We start from the raw sequence: 17,696 nt of genomic DNA on the forward strand, positions 1-17,696 counted from the left end.
TTAAAATTCTAGCTACTTTAATATATATGTATCTCATTGTGATTTTTAATTTGCACTTCCCTAACATGATTAATGATATTAAGTATATTTTCATGTGTTTATGGCCCATTGTATATCTGAAGTCTGTCCAGACCTTTTGTCCATTTTAAGTAGATTGTTTGATTTCTTCTTGTTGAGTTAAAAAAAATTCTAGATGGAAGTTATTTGTCAGCAATGTGATTTGATTTGCAAATATTTTCTTTGTGATTTCTCTCTTCATTCTTTTAACAGTGCCTTTTGCTCAGCAAAACTATTGTTGATAAGTACAAATTATTGGTTTTCAAAAAAATTTTTGACTCATGCTTTTGGTGCTCTATCTAAAGATCTTTTTGGATAGCTCAATGTCAAAATTATTTTCTTATATGTATTCTTTAAGAAGTTTTTATAATTTTACTTTTCATATTTAGATCTATGACCTATTTTGAGTTAATGTTTTTTTAAGGAAAAAGGTATGGGTATAGGTTCATTTATTTGCATATGCATATCTACTTGATCCCATAATATTTGTTACAAAGATTATTTTCCCTACATTGAATTATCTTTGCACCTTTATAAAAAAAAAAAAAACAGTTGACTACATGGGTGTGGATTTATTTCTGGGCTCTCTGTTCTTTTATATTGATCTCATGTCTATTCCTCCTGTCAATACCACACTGTCTTGAACATTGTATATTTGTAAGTCTTAAATCAGATAGTGTGAGTCCTCCAAATTTCTTTTTCAGAATTGTTTTGACTATTCCATTATTGTCCAAGGACTTAATTTTGTATGATTTTAATTCCTTTAAATTTGTTAAGACTTGCTTATGACACAGAATATGGTCTGTCTTGAAGAATTGTTCATGTACACTTGAAAATAATGTACCTTCTGTTGTTGGATCAAGTGTTCTGTAAATATCAATTAGGTCAGATTGGCTTGTAGAGTTATTTGGCTCTTTACATCATTAAGTTTCTATCTACTTGTACTAAAAGAAGAGGGTTACAATATTTAATTATTATTGTGGGCTTGTATATTTTTACAAACCAGAAATTAAGAAATATTTTGCTTTATGCATGTTGAACTCTGTTGTTAAGGAATTGTTATGCTTTTTGGAGAACTGACTTCTTTATCCTTTTATAACATTTGCCCTGGATAATCTTACTTGTTTTGAAATATACTTTGTCTAATAGTAATGTAGCCACTGCAGCTTTCTTGTGATTAGCATTTGCATGTTTTATCTTTGCCCATACTTTTACTTTTAACTTATCTGTATCTTTAGAGTGGATTTCTTGAAACAGCATGCAGTTGGAACTTGCTTTTCTACCAATCTGACAATATCTTTTATTTAATGTATGTATTTAGACTATTAACATTTAATGTAATCATTAATGTGATTGGTTTAAAATCGATCTTCTTGATATCTGTTATTGATTTATTCCATCTGTTCTTTGTTTCTCTTTTTTTCTCCTATCTCTTTGCCTTTTCTTGGGTTAGGTAAGCATTTATTATTATTCTATCTCGTCCTAACTCTTAACTTACTATTTATACATTATGTTAAATATTTCAGGGGTTTCTGAAGGGTTTGCAAGGTACAACTTTAATCAGTATCTACCTTGAAATACCATTATACTACCTAATACTTAATTAAGGACTTTAAGATCCTTAAATAGTAGATTCCAAATTCCTCCCTCTCAAACTTTAAGACTTATGTTTGCTATAAACATGCAATACATTGCTATTTTGTTCATTTCATATTTTAAATGAGTGGACAAATTTAACAGAAGGCAAGTTCATTACATATTTCTAATCCTAAAATTCTTTTTTACTGGAGCAAATAACAACTAGTAAAATGGCTTACTATTAATGAAAACATTAGCAAACATTGTAAAATTGTAAATGGGAATCATATCTATTAATGATAATGGATTGAAGTAGGGTTAGAAAATATAAAATATAGAAGTTTTAGAAATTTTTAAAATTTATTTATGAATGCACATATTTTATAAATTTTATGTCAGTTATCTTTTATAATTACCTGAAGCTAATACATAAATTATATATGAAGAACCTGTTGAAAAATGGCCCGTTTTGACTTTTAATAATTATAAGACAGAAAATAAATTCCTAGACCCTTGTTTTTCATTTTTTTTAACAATTTTATTTTTTTATTCATGAGAGACAGAGAGAAGCAGAGACATAGGCAGAGAGAGAAGCAGGCTCCCTGTAGGGAACCCAATATGGGACACGATCTCAGAGTCCTAGGATCATGACCTGAGCCAAAGGCAGACACTCAACCACTGAGCCACCCAGGAGCTCTAGACCCTTGTTTTGAACTGAAGCATTAAGACCTAGTGATGCATTAAGAATTCTCCATTCTTGGGAAGTTAAATTTTCTATTGAGCAACATTCTCAATAGAAAATAGAATGAAGAGTAATAGAATGAAGTAGGGAGGGACAAGATTGAGAACAGCCCAAGGCTGGCTATAATTGTGGAAATAAGTAAATGATGGGAAATATTTTCATTTTTTAGTTCTTATCAGAGATTCATTGTATTTGGATATAAAACATGGTAACTATCCCATCATAAATTCAAAGCTATAGTTAGATCAACATATAAAAAACTACTTCAAAAAAATAAAAAAATAAAAACTATTCAAAATGAAATTATTTTATCATTTTGAGTTCTTTATTTCCTTTATAGAAAAATAAATGCCAGTTGGGCTGCAAAATATAGAGGATTATCTTTTCTCTTTATAAGAGGTAGCAATGTGATTATTATTTTATGGGGCATTTGATTTGGGGATTGAGAGAGTGGTCTTATTAATACCAGACTTCCCTGGCCAATAATCTTATGACTGTGGAATATATGCGGGTTTTTTTTTTTTTAAGATTTTATTTATTTATTTGAGAGAGAGAGAAAATGAGCATGAGTGGGTGAGGAGCAAAGGGAGAAGGAGAAGCAGACTCCCCACTAAGCAGGGAGCCCAACATGGGGCTTGATCCAGTGACTCCAGGATCATGATCTGAGCCAAAGGTAGCTGCCTAACCCACTGGACCACCCAAGTGTCCCTGGAATATATGTTTTATGTATTCCTATTGTTTTATGTATCCTTATATTTCAAAAGGATTTTATATATATTTTATATATTTATTTTTATATATTTATTCATTTATATACATATATATACATAAAATCCTTTTTTATTCATATTATTGAATGTTCTGTTCTTTTTCAAAATTTTTATTCTATTTTTATCTTTGTATTTTTTTCAGTTTGAAAAGCTTGGATAACTTGTAATGACATGTCTTCCACTGATTCTTTCACAGCCTATGTCAAGACTGCTCATGAACCTATTAGTTTCATTCTTCATCTCTGTTACTGTGCTTTTCATTACTAATATTTCCATTTAATAATATATTATAGTTTTTGAATCTCTATTGAAATTCCTCATCTGATCATGTATGTAGGTGTTCTTCCTATTCCATTATATCCTTCAGCAGACTAATCATAATTAATATTAATCATATTACTTGACATATTAATCATAAAGCCCACCTCTCAGTTTCAACATTAGTGTCATTTCTAAGTCTGGTTCTGTTGATTGCTTTGTCTCTTGGCAATGTGCTGTTTTGTCCTGCCCTCCACCCCTTTTTCTTTGCTTTGAAAATAGCACATCTTGTGGACAGTGGAGAAAGAGATAAATAGCTATTATACCTGCAATTGGGCATGATGCCTTTCCTTCTGCAAGGCCTTTTTTCTTTACCGTTCTAGTCCTTCATATCCATATTCAAATTAATCCAGCCAAGAGTTGAAATGTATTCCAGGTTTGTTACTATGGTTACCCACAGTGCTCCACTCCACAGTGCTTCAAATTCCTGTAGTGAGACTTTGTTTTAGGTAGGGGCTGGCTGGCCAGTAGGTTTTACTTAATACCTGCTTCATTCTCAGCTTCGGTTCTTCCTTTTGCATTGTGCCTCAGACAATGTCTGTCTCCATAATCTTTGAACTACTCCAACAGTATTCTTTTGTTGCTTTTTAACATATATTCGCTAGTCTCTGTTCTGGCTGAGTCTTGGTCATAGCAGGTGCTGTGTCTGCTGATCTCAGGTGGAGCCCTTGACTGTAGTTCTAGGTCCAGCTCCTATTTCTGATCATTCCCTAAGGGTAGAATGTTTTATTTTCTTTTCTTTTCCTAGGCTACAGTGGGTTTTCACCATTGCCCTCAGGGTGAGAGTGTTGGCTTTCCTTCACCTCATAGATTATAGGGTTTTTTTTTTCCACAGGAGATACAAGGAGAGGGTTTGGGCTAGACGTGTGCTTCTTCCACAATGACTGTTGTTTCCTCTCCTAGGCCTCTCTTGGGACTCTCCCAGTCCTTCTTGTGAGATCAAGATAGAGTCTACAGACGAAATCTTGAAAAAAGGAGAAACTCTTCTCCTTTATATCTCCATATTCTATGGCTCCACAGTTTCTCACCAGCCTACTTGGCCTCTACCAACCCATAAATTATTCTAGATTAATCATTCTTACCACTATCCACATGCATCTGCCCAGGTAAACAACTACTGATGTCCCACCTCTCCCTCCATGCATCCTTCTCTCATTAGATTTCATCTAATTGGCTTCCAGAAACATTGGCTTTCTGATATGTTTAATAAAAGTCATGAACTTGCAGTTTGTTTGACTTTTTAATATTATCGTTCTTGTAAGTTTGGGAGTATAGATATTCCCAGATTTCTACACCTAAGTGGACACTGGAAGTTTCTTGACTCCTTTGAGATAATTTCTAAAGTTAGGTTCAGAGTAGGATAGGTAGAGACACTGAGAAGATAGCATTTTTAACTTTGGAGAATGAGTTTCTACAGAGCTAAAAGAATAGGGCCACAGCTCTACTTTTTTTTTTTTAATTATAAGGTTACACAGGCAAGTGGGGTTTTTTTGTCCTTTGAATATAAATGGTTGTAAGACATATTCCACTGCACCATTGTGAAAAGAACAGAGTAAAACTAACCAAAAATTTTGCTTAATATAGGAAAGCAGAGAAAAAGTTCTTGAAAAAGTGAATCCCTCTCTTTATCTAAAAGATACCAAATGTTGAGACGTCCTTGGTTTTGCCTTGTACCTACCATTATTTATATTCTACTTGGGTGACCCAATCACAGCAAAATTATTACTGAGTAATGTAAAGTTTCATGTTGATTTCAAAAAGCAGAAAGGATTTTCCTTGTATATTAAAATTATATTTACATTACATTGCTCAGTCTGCACAAATCCCAAGAGACAGCTGTCTTTCATGGTTCCTCTTGTTTCCTAAATTTTCTTTAAACAATGTTTATTACCTTCCCTATTAAGTGGAATGATTCTGTTCTGCTTTCATATGTGTGAAGCCCACTGACCACAGTGCTCAACAGTTAAAAGCCCTTCTCTCCACTTTTGGAGACATTTTCTTGACCATATATTGCCTCCAGTATGACTTTTGGGTTTTCTTTCCACTTTAGGTGATTCATTAAAGGATCTCTTCCAAATACACACAGCATTTTCCCTGAGAAAAGTTCTGGATAATAGTTCTATCCATATTATTACAGATATGTGCCAAGAATTGAGAATTTTAAAAGAAATAAAATAGACTTATTTTATTATCCACAGGGTCTGGCTTAGATAAATGGGGAAAATATCCTCTCCTACATGGTATGCATGTATGAACATCTGGCTCAATATCAAGGCCACCTGTTGGAGGTATAAGGAACTGATCTGTGTGTGCTGGTTTGATGGGTATCACAGATTCAGATTCACACACGACGTGTAGGACCTAACAGATGGAACAGATTAGTTTAAAATTTGTCTTCATTGCCATCATCTTCCTAGGAGATGATTTCCTTTCAAAAACTTTCATATCAATGCACAGCTATCAGAACCACCCACACACGCACACACATCCCACCTTTTCTCAACAGTTTTCAGTTTTGAGGGTCCTTTGTACTCTTTTGCACAAAGTTCCTTGTGCTCTAAGGAAGAAAATTGTTACAAATACACAAGGTAAAAGTATCTTAGTAAAATGTAAGGATTGACATTCAAGATTTAACAGCCTTTCCTTCCTCTAACATCTTGCAAAAAATATAACACTGCATCATTGGCCCAATGACATACCCCAAAGCATTTGAATTTTTTAAAGAAGATTTTAGAATAAAAGAAAGTCATTCTGTATCATCACTTGGGATTGTGGTATTTAAAGGTCATCAGAAAAGCATCTTCCTGACACATAACATCAATGGCAACCTCTTGGTATATGAGCTGAGGATAATATGTTGTTAAAAGCATTGTGTGACAAATGGAAATAAGAATGTTTGTCGTCAAATATTTTCTGCTGCTTGTACAAATAGAAAAGATAAGGTTCATGGTATTTATTCTTCTGTCTCCTAGTATATGTGAACATTCCTATCAGAATTTTATCTTTATAGAGGTATTTCCTGTAAAGATATAATAACCTTGAGTGGAGTTTTTAACCACTGGTTAGGTAAATTTTCATGTTTGTGACTGTCAGAAATAATAATGAACTATACTTCTGGCACTAGGGTGGCAAAGAAAAAGATTTAAAAAATAAAAAAAAATAAAGAAGCTGCATGGCATCACATGTCATTAGATAGGCCTTTCCATAGGCTTCTGGATGATAACATTACCTTTATAAAATAATCTGTAAGCAGTTTTATTTTTGTGAAATGATAAATGATAGAAATGTTTAGATGATCTTTAAAAATGAATCTATGCACTTTAGAAATGTATCAAAGGGGCAGTTGCTATAGAAATTAGGATAAATTAAATGAAAAATAGTTTCAGTGTATCTTCCTTGAGTAAAGTTTTAAATTTTGTAAGTTCTATTTTATTTATAATGTAGTTTATTTCTCCAGGTAAAATTAGGTTGGAGCAAGAAGATTGTGAAATCTCATGTTCCACAATGGTCCGCTGAGCAAGTCAAAATAGAGTTCGATCTCCATGATTCAAAATCTCCCAATGGGTAAGTCATTTAGCATGTCTGTATTGAGAAAAAATATTTGCAGTATGAAGCATTTACATTGGGTGTTGATTGCTAAGGACAGTTTTAGTTGTGAAAACTGTGGTTTAATTAGAATCCCAAATATTGTTTAACATCTCATTATTTGATATTAAGTTTCAAAATATTTAGTACTTTCCCTAATATACCTTTTTTAAAAATTATTCACTATTCTATAAATATAAGTTGTAAAAGTGACTGACATTGTCTAGGTCCTGGGGGAAGATATGGAACACACTCAAAAATTTAATTGAAGAAAGTTAAATGAAGGGCACATTCTAAGGGGTGTGAGCTGGGATAAGAGAACCCTGCAGGAAACCATTGCTACATAGGATGGAAGGTGCAATGATGAGGGAGAAGCATTTAAGGAAACTGGAGGGAGCTTGGAGCTAGGGAAGAGGCACATCCTCTTCCAATGGGGCTGTAACCCTGCTACTCAGCCATGGCCAGAACCTCTGTAAGGAAGAGATGGTAAAGGGTATAAATACTCCAACTTTAGTTTCCCCTCCACCTTAACTTTGGTCAATCCAACTGAACACCACAGAACTAGGAAATATGACTGATGTACTCCATAGAGATCCACCACCATGAGGGCAGAAAACAAGGCAGAGAATGGTAGAAAATGGTTATGAGGGAGGATGATCGATGGATGTTTCAACATAGTATCCATATATGAATGAGATCATTTATATGAGTGTGCATGTGGGCGTGTGTGTGTGTGTGTGTGTGGAGAGGGGAATTCTCTTTGATGTCAATTTGATCTCTTTGGGTTTTGACCTCCACATTTCCACATTCATTTGCTCTGCCTCACTTAGCCACCATTCTCAGTCCTACCCAAGGGTTTTTCATTATCAATAATGCCCCTACTTCTAATTCTAATTTCCAGCATCCCAGAGTTTAACCATCCTCTCCTATATTTCCAGTACATTTATTCTAATGTGCCCACTGCAAGAGTTCTCTAGTCTCATTAAGACCTACTATGAAAAAAAGAAAAAAAAAGACCTACTATGACATCGTATGACCTTCCTCTCAGGTTCACTTCCTCTTCATCTTGCTTAGATTCCAAAATTCTCATTATAATCTTTTATTTAACATCCTTAACTCCCCTATTCCCTCCTCTCTTTATTGTAGTTAACTGGTAATACCTCAGCCTTTGTTGAACCCAAGGTCACATCCAAACTGACTCATCTGAATACTGCTAAAAAAAAAAAAAGTACACAACTCATCTGACTGATTTCGACTTATGTCAATGAACATAAAGTTTTAATAGGCACTCAAATAAAAAAATAGCAGAAAAACAAAACTATCAATAATGTGTAAAATAAAAAAACTCATACTTTTCTCATATACTAAGAAATCTGGAGGCAAGTAGCTGCAGGTTAATTCCAGACTCAGCAATGTCAAGGTGCTAGGTTGATCATTGTCCAGAACTGGATTCATGCACATTCTTGACCAGGGACTGGGTGCACCTTCCCTGAAATCAAGTCTTCTCTTTCTAATTTCTGAACATAAGGGGATGTTCTATTAGCAAAGATGAAGTATATAGCAATAACTTACATGGAGAAACATCATCAGAGAAAACAGTTTCTGGTGTAAATACATTATAGTTCTTTCTTTGTAGGACATACAGACATATACACTCTAATTTTCAGACTCAAAGTAACTAAGTTTGGGCAGTGTATAATAGCCATAGCAGGAAATAAGAATAAGGAATGCTGAGAAATCGTGACAATCTGTACTAATCAGCATCTACCTGTGCTAGATGCTATAGGAAATGTGGAGAAATTCTTTCATAGAATTTGAATCTAGAGAATCATCTTTTAAAGTAATATTATAGTTCATAGATTTAAATATTACCTTAGCTATTTTTTCTTTAAAATGTGTGAAATTCATTTATGGTAAAATCTATTGATTTTTAATCAAGTTTAACTAGTTGATTTAAAGTGTAATTAATAGACAAATATATAAAAGTTCCAGTTAAACCTCCGTGAATGCATTTACTAATTATTAGTGCCTTTTGTAGACAATAGCTAACATCTAACCACTTGCTATGATGTATATATTGTTTTATCTATCTAATTTAATATTAAAACTATACGATACTTTGTTAAAATTGATGATAGCTGGAAAAGACAGCAGACTCTCATTTAAGTGATGAGAATTACTCATCCATATTTAGTGGCAAGTGAATTTTCACTGGCACCAGTCTTTGCTAAGTATCTCCCATGTTACCACCTGTTATCAAATTAAAGCTATGTCTAAAGCAAATGCTAATTTTATAAAAGGAACCTCGGGTAAAGGGAACAGAATAGGTACAAGCGTGGTATCAAAGTGCATTGCTTGTTCTGAATTCTTACAATAAGTGAATATCAAATAAATGTTACTCCCTCTCTTGACAAAGATTTGTAACCCATAATTACATTGATACATGTGCTATGTCAGGGGCAGCAGTGAAATTCATAGTATTTTTATGTGAAATGCACTGTTTTATTGCATTAATTCACATTTAATGTGTACACAGTAATAACCATAAAGTATGATAACCAAAGTTATATATTTTCTTCAGAACATTCATTTAGAGAGCTTTCAAAAGAGTCTGAGGAAATTAAAATATCAGTCAGTTTACCTGCAGGATATAGAGCAAAAGCAGAAAGCAGTATAATATCTTTTATAAGCCACCTGTTCCTCCCCATATAATGTTCTTACTTCTGGCTGATAAAATACAATAGTCATAACTCTGTACATATTTTTTTAACTATGGTACACAAAACAAAGGTTTCTGGAGTGAAGGAAAATATACTTCCATCAGTAAAATTGCATTACTCACATGATTATAAGCAGGAGGCTTGGAAGTAAGAGAAAACAGTGAAAGCAGAAATCCCAAAGCCCTTTCTTGGTAATGGGCCACAGAAAGATGACGTCCATAAAAACATGAAATCTCTTATAAGAGGTAGTAGAAACCCAGGGAGTGTTGAGAAATAACAAATGAGCAGGCATCCAGAAAACAGAACAAGAATGAAAAATCTTGGGGCCATATCGAGGGCCAGAAAAATAAAACAACACAGCAGGATATAATGTTCTAAAATCTGTGAAAGAAGAAACCAAGTAAAGCCAATTTAAACTGGGTGAACACAAAATGGTTTCAGAAATACAGGAGGCTGCCTCTGCCTTTTTTTTCTTAATCTTCTAATACTTGAATATTCTTGCTGTCTATTACTCTGCTCTGGTATACACAAGGCTGATTATTCCAAATTAAGGCATACTTTAAGACCCAGTTTATATCCTATATCCTTCAAGTCATGACAACTACAATGCCTATGGATTCTTCCCATAGTTAAATTCCTAGTATGTTCATATTATTTATACAGTCTGTTCTTAATTCATTCTTTCAATCACTCAACATTTTTTAAAGATTTTATTTATTTATTTGAGAGAGAGAGAGAGAGTGAGAACAGAACATGAGCAGGGTGAGGATCAGAGGGAGAAGCAGACTCCTCATTGAGCAGGGAGCCTGATGTGATGCTTGATCCCAGGACTCCAGGATTATGACCTGAGATAAAGGCAGACACCCAACCACTGAGCCACCCAGGTTCCCCCCAGTCATTCAACATTTTAAGAAGCATTTTCCATGAGTCAAATGTGGCTTCAGTTTATCACCAAATCATGTTTTATCTAAGACATGGATAGTAGTAAAATATATACAGTTGGATATTTTTGTCATTGCTTAAAGTAGTTTTTAAAACACAAATCATGCACACATAATTTTAAAAAATTTAACCAAAAAGAAGGAGTAAATCCTCTTTCTTCACTGCAACCTTAGTCTCTCTCATCAAAACAATCAGTTATTATTTTCTTGAGTGTCCATTTAGAAAACAGAATATACATACTGGTTTATGCTTTTCTAAGACTCTATTTAAAAATCTAAAGAAATGGGAAATAAATATATATTCATATACACACATGCACATTCATATGCTGTTCTGCATACTGCATTTTTCTTTTAACTCTCTGTGTATGAGTTGACTGACTTTAAGCCATCATGCACATCTTATGAGTTGGTCTTCATCATCAAACCCATCTCCTCTCCTTCCTGGAGTCACTGCCAGACTACATTTCCAAAACTCCCTAGGGGTTAAGAGTGGCCATCTGAGTGAGTTCTGGCCAGTGGAATGTGAGTTAAAGTGATGTGTGTCACTTCTGTATCCATTCCATAAAAATATCCATGCATGAGCCTCCCCTCATTTCCTATGTGCTAACTGAATGTTACTGACCGTGAAAACCAGGTATTGATGATGGCAGAGCCTCCATCAGCCTGATGTGCGAAGGACTGCAAGGAGTCCATCCCCTTGACCCCTTCCCCTGCTCCTGTCTTGGGCACTCTCACTGGGCTAGAACATGAGCAAGAAATCAATTTCATTGTGTTAAGACACTGAAATTCTAGAATCAGTGTCAGCAGTTAATATTATCACAAACCTATACACACAGGCAGAGATAAATAATTGTTTTTGAATGTCTGAGGAAAACATAGTTTGTTGTTTGCAAGAACCATTATTTAAGCTCTCCCTTGTTGATAGGCATTTAAATTGCTGGCAGCATTTGTTATCAATTATATTATGAATAAACTTGTACATATGTCTTCATTTCTGAGTATCTCCATAAGATAAATTTGTAGCAGTAGAATTGTGAATCAAAGGTACATAATTTTTAAAAACCTGGTCCTTTATAGCTATGCTAACTTTTCCTTTACATTATTTGTTTCTTTCACTATTGTTTAGACATGGCTCCTTCTTCAGATCTTCTTCTTGGACACTTAGGTATTATAAAATTATTAACGCTCTTTCAATCTATTTGGTGAAAAATAGATTTGTTTAGATTTGCCTTTTTACAATTTTGAGTGAGATTGGGTATCTTTTCCTAGTGGTTTTGGCCATTTGTATATTTTAAATAGCCTGATTGCTCATACCCTTTGCAGATTTCCCTACAGAGCTATTTGTCTTTCTTATGTTGATTTATGATAGAACTCGAAGCTCCTGGAGCTAAATACATTTGAGCACTATTTGCATAATTAAAAATATTTACAGTGTTGCAATTCTTACCATCACTGTATAAACAGTTATCTTCCACATTCTCTGGAAGTGGAAGCAGAGCTGGAGAGAGTTAAATGGTTTACAATGGTGAAATAAGCACAGATGGTAAGAGAGGAGTAAGGACCTGAATCCTTAGAATGAGATCCTGTGCTTTTTCTAGTACATCACTAATTCTTATGGAATGATTTTTCTGTGCACACCTACTAGTTTGCTAAACCAAAAGTATCCAATATCATCATCATCATTATTATCCATCATCTACCATTTATTATCAATTATCGAACATCTATAGATGAATGGCACTAGCAACTAAATAAAATAGCTTATAAAGGAGATTCTCTAGAGATACCTGCAAAAGACCTTTAAAAATATAATTCTTTCTAAGACTATGCCCAGCAGTGAGATCTAGGTAAATTTTTAACAATGGTCACTGGTTGATTCCAGAGGTTATAAAAATTGAAGGAACTAGTGAATCCTATTTCAGTGGTTCATAATCCATATGAAAGCACATTTTATATACACTTTATGATAGGTGCTGAGAATACAGTGAAGAACTGTTAAGTTTCTACTCTAGAGAAGCTTATATACTTCTGAGAAAAATTTTGAGGCAAAATTATCACTAACATACAATCCAGGATTCCTTTTCTATAATTCTCTATAGAATATAATGGGGACACTCAGAAAGGAGTTAGTTATTGCGATTGAAATTTCTGGGAGCAGATTCAGTAAAGAGATGGCACTTGATCCAAGTATTGGAGATGAGTAGATTTCCTACATAGGAGATTTTAGATACTTTGCTGAAAATTGAGCTATTGTCTTGATCATTAGTTATCACCTATGTCAGACAAAATGTCCTGAGACACATGAAGCTAAATATAGTATGACAGCAATGTCAGACACCACTTGGCATTATTAGTTACCAGCATTAGAATTTAAAAGGTGACAGAGTATTCTATTTATAATTTTCATGGTCTACAACAAAGAAGGAACTCAATAAATATTTGTTGGATTTGATGGATTTCTGAGATTCATATAGACTTTTCTTGGAGCTAACTAGAACTTAGGGCAATAAGTGCTATGTCATTAGTTATATCTCCTCATGAAACAGAATCAATTTAGAAGGGAAAAACTAATAGCAAGGAAGACATCACAAGCCTCCTAGTGGCACTTGTTCTTGTTAGTGGCTCTCAGGAGGTAAAAACAGAAATCACAAGTGGCAGAGGTAGATGTTCACCAATGATTTACATTTTCCTTACTGCCTATTGCTCAGGATATGAAATTGTCAGGGGAAAGTGACTCCCCAGCCAGAGGCTACATATCCCAGGCTCTTTTGCATTCATGTGAGGCCAAATGGTTCATTCCCAGCAATAGAATGTGCTTTGAAGTGATATGTGTCACTGCTGATGCCCCTTGTACTTAAGAATGTATCCATCCAACTTCTAGCTGCTAGCGCCGCATTTCTTTTCCTGAAGGCTTTGTCCTCTAGGGCCTGCTTTGCCCACTCATGTAACCACATTAAAAGTGCATGGAAATTAGCATCCCTTGGAAATAGCTGTTAGTAAAAGCCTGGCAAGATGGGTATAAACCTATTAAACCTATCTTCTTCATTCTTCAAGGGGGATAATTCTGGGTCATGTGATTCACACTGTGTCTCAGAATTTCCCCAGAAGGATCAAGCTCTGATGGCCCTCAATGGCACCTTGTTTGCTAACATGCCCCGTATCAGTTACTTTTTCTTTCCTGTCTCACTTCCTTCCTTCATTCCCTTTCTGCCCTTAATCCCTGACTCAGAGCCAAGTTCTGGACAGTACAAACTAAGAGAATATATTTCCCCTAGATCCCATGTTTCTTTCTCTTGTTTTACTCTCTTGATTAGTTGGACTACAACCTCTAGTAGCTTTCTAGAAAGGAGCAATAGAAAGAATAATTTCTGAGATCTTGTGTGCCAAAAAAAGTCATATATTGGATTTATAATTTAGCTATCTGCATGAAGTAATAAATATTGTTATATTTAATATTTATTATATAAAATTATAATAAGTTCCAAAATTATTATCACTTCAACTTTCAAGTGTTTTATTCCATTGTTTTCTAGCTTTGAGTATTGTTCTTGAGAATCTCACTATCATCATAATTCCTCACTTTTGTATGTAATTTGCTCTCTTCATGTAAGATTTCAGAATATTCTCTTTAACTGGATTTCCTACAGTTGAATGATTATATGCCTTAATGTTGTTTATATGATTGTTTCTTCATTCTTTGATCTGGGCTCTCAAGGAACTCATAAACTAGAAACTGTTATCCTTCAGATCTGCCAATTTTTCTTATGTTATTTCTTTTTAATTTCCTCCCTTTTTTTCTTGTTTTCTCTCCCTGAAACTCATTATTTGTATTTTTGAGCTCTTGAGTAGTTCTAAAATTCCATTTAAGATTTTGTATTCCTTCATTAATTTTTGAGACACTTTCTCAACTCTGTCAATCTTTCTATTAATTTAAATCTAACATTATATGTTTGATTTCAAATATCTATCATTAAAATGAGAAGTCCTGGAATTACAGTATCTAAATATGTGTGTTAAGGGAAGGTCATTGAAGAGGAAACAAGAATGTGTTTAAGGTGCATACTTCCTATTGACAAAGATTCAGTAGCCATTGCAACTCCCCTTGCTTACCTCACTCCCAAAATTGCTACTGTTAATAATAATGATAATGATAGCTGTCAGTCTAGTCAGGAAGATGGAAGTCATTCTAGTTATTTCAAACAGAAGGACTTTAACAAAGGGAATTATACATAAAATTGTTGGAAGGACTGGGAAATCAGAGGGAAAAGGCGAGATGTTATTCAGAGATTAGTAGCCTACAGGTACTACTATCTAGTTTAGTATATCTCCAGAGCTAGAGAGACAATAGGGTCAGTGCTGTTTTGTGGAACCCACATGGGCTGTGCTGCTAAGGGTGCCAGGGTGTCATTAGCATCATAGATATTATCAAAACCACCACTGTTGCTCTGCAGGAAGCCAGGAGTTTGCACTCCTGCTGACTCTGCAGGAGCCCTGGAGCCCAGTCTTGCTGATGCTGTTGGAATTGCTGCTGAGACTTCTGGAACCCATAGTTGTTTATATCTGCTGTTACAGCTGCCATAAACATGCCACAAATGTAGCACCTGGCAGTCACCTAGAGTTGCTTGCCATGTTACAGCTGTTGCAATCAGAATCAATGAGCCCATGTTTCTGAGGCTTTGGGGATTCTGCTACTGCCACTTCCAGAGACAAAAGCAAAGGAAGAATGGCTTATCCTTTCTCCTACCTTTTATTCTTTCACCAATATATCCCAATGGTGAGCAGAGGCTAACCACAAACTAGCTGGCAAGGGAGTCTGGGTGATACTGCTTTGAGGCAGGAAAGTTGGGAATGGAGCTGAGAGTCCAAAGATAAGTAACCAACATCTAAATTTTCTGTGCACTAAGTAGATCCAGACTATATTTATATTATCTCATTAAACCTCACAACATCCATTTGAAAGTAGATACTTATTGCCAATGTTTTACAGATGAGCAAATAGTCTCAGAGATGTTGAACAGCTTGCCTAGGATTACATAGCTAGGAAAATGGTAGATTCAGAACTCTAACTCAGGTCAGTCTCATACAAAGTCTTGAGGTTGTGACCATTTTGCTTCCTACAGACCTTCAATGAACTACCCTTGGCAGTGCAGTTATCCTCTGCATTGGTGACCCCTGTTGGGCTAATGGTTCCCTATGGCCCTTCAGTCCAAGGAAGGTCCCTTATGCTCTTTATTAGAAGTCTTTCACACATTACAGCTATTATCCTAAGTGACACAAAAAGTCACTTGACCCTTACTATTCCGAGTGGAATCCATGTATCAGTACCTGAGAGGTGTTAAAAATGCTGAATCTCAGTTTCCCTCCACTCTATCTCAGACCATTGAATCAAAACCTATGTTTTAACAAAATCTCCAATTGATTCTTATGTTCTCTAGAGTTTGAGGAAGACTGCTCTATGCATCATTTTTCTCCTGCCCACAGTATACTCCTAACCAATGGGAATAGAGATGGTGGGGTGGGAGTCATAGTCTTACATCATACTTGAAATCACTGTCTCCTTGTAAATTCTGCCTTGACTCTTAAATTGGTCCACTCTGCCAGAGGTTTTCTTCATTTTACCAGTCTTTTTTTCAGTGACCACACTGTCTCCGCTGTGAATCTGGAATGTTTGGGGAATCCCATTCCATCAGATGGTCTTCCCTCAAGTGTGTGCTACTCCAAGGTCTCTTTGTAAGTCTCTGAACCTCATATAGACCTGTCCAATTGTCTAAAGATATGATTTAATGCTTCTGAATATGGTACAATAGGAGAGAATCCCGCTCTCCAGCATCTAACATAGCAGGAAGCTTATTCTAACTAGAACACACTAGAACACACAAGCTATTCCCTTTGCCCACCTAATTCCCATTATAATTACACTATTCATTCCCTATAGACAGGAAACAGATGGTGTGAACCAGCAAGCAAAAAGAAATGAGAGAACACGTCCTCAACAGCTTTCATTCTCCTCTGTTTCTTGTTCTTTTGTCTGCTCTGCATGTAACACCAGTCTTCAAGTCCTGACTGCTCCTCCACCATGGGTGATGAAATTACTACATTCTGCTTATGTGATTACCTCCACTTGGTTTCTGGGAGCTGCTGCCAAAATCTAGACATCTAAAGAGCATGATATGAATAGACTTTTCAGGAAAGCAAGAGTCATATTCTCAAGCAATACATCAATGTTTATTCTGTTTCTTGAACAGCTTCTTAATTCTCATTGGAGTTTATTAGTCACCCTTGTTCTCAGTTGATTAAATTTGTTTGTAGTTGCCTCCAAGATTATATTGACAGATATTCCTCCTTACAATTTAATAGCAACATTTTTGCAGAGTATGAGCTGACATGATAAGACAAATGGAGAAAGTGAATGCATCACACTGTATAGATCTGATTCATTTTTCCTCCTATCTCCTTATTTATTTCTGCCATGATTGGGAACCAAATGAACAGGACGACATTTGGGTTTTGTAAGATAACTATTATTTTTGATTTATGGTTTCATATTTTTTAAAGTAAACACAATAAATATAAAAATAAAAGTTACTTGGTATGATTTGTAGAGTGACTATATTTTACGAGTTAATTGTGTTAGGCTATGTTATGACTGGCACAAATTAAAAGGATATGGAAGAAAAATATAAGATTCTTTTAAAAGTATTTCTGGTTATATGTAGTTGGTTCCCCTTAAATCTGAACATTTCTGAGAAGGAGGAAGACTATAAGATATGCAGCAAAAGAAGGCTCTTGAACAATTCTGATTTAATTTGCATTACACAGTAGATATTATTACATTGATAACCTTTGTAAGGTTGCAAGGAAGAGAAAAATCAAATAGCTTTCAGAAGGATAGAAGAAAAATTTTGGCTGTTCTTGTGGTCTCACAGTCACTTTGAATTACACTGTACTTCAAGAGTAGGTTGCATATTGCTCCATGTGGAGA

At 34.9% G+C, this 17,696-nt stretch overlaps 1 long non-coding RNA gene across 3 annotated transcripts in view; it reads left to right on the top strand.

The window, feature by feature from the left end:
- Nucleotides 1–17,696, top strand: part of LOC140614473 (uncharacterized) — a 151,362-nt gene that overhangs the window by 110,706 nt on the left and 22,960 nt on the right. For all 3 annotated transcript variants that reach the window (XR_012015324.1, XR_012015325.1, XR_012015326.1), the window contains one exon: nucleotides 6,923–7,029. This is a non-coding gene — a long non-coding RNA (uncharacterized lncRNA). The remainder of the gene's footprint in view (nucleotides 1–6,922; nucleotides 7,030–17,696) is intronic.

This window comes from Canis lupus, chromosome 22, assembly GCF_048164855.1.
Source record: "Canis lupus baileyi chromosome 22, mCanLup2.hap1, whole genome shotgun sequence".
NCBI lineage: Eukaryota > Metazoa > Chordata > Mammalia > Carnivora > Canidae > Canis > Canis lupus.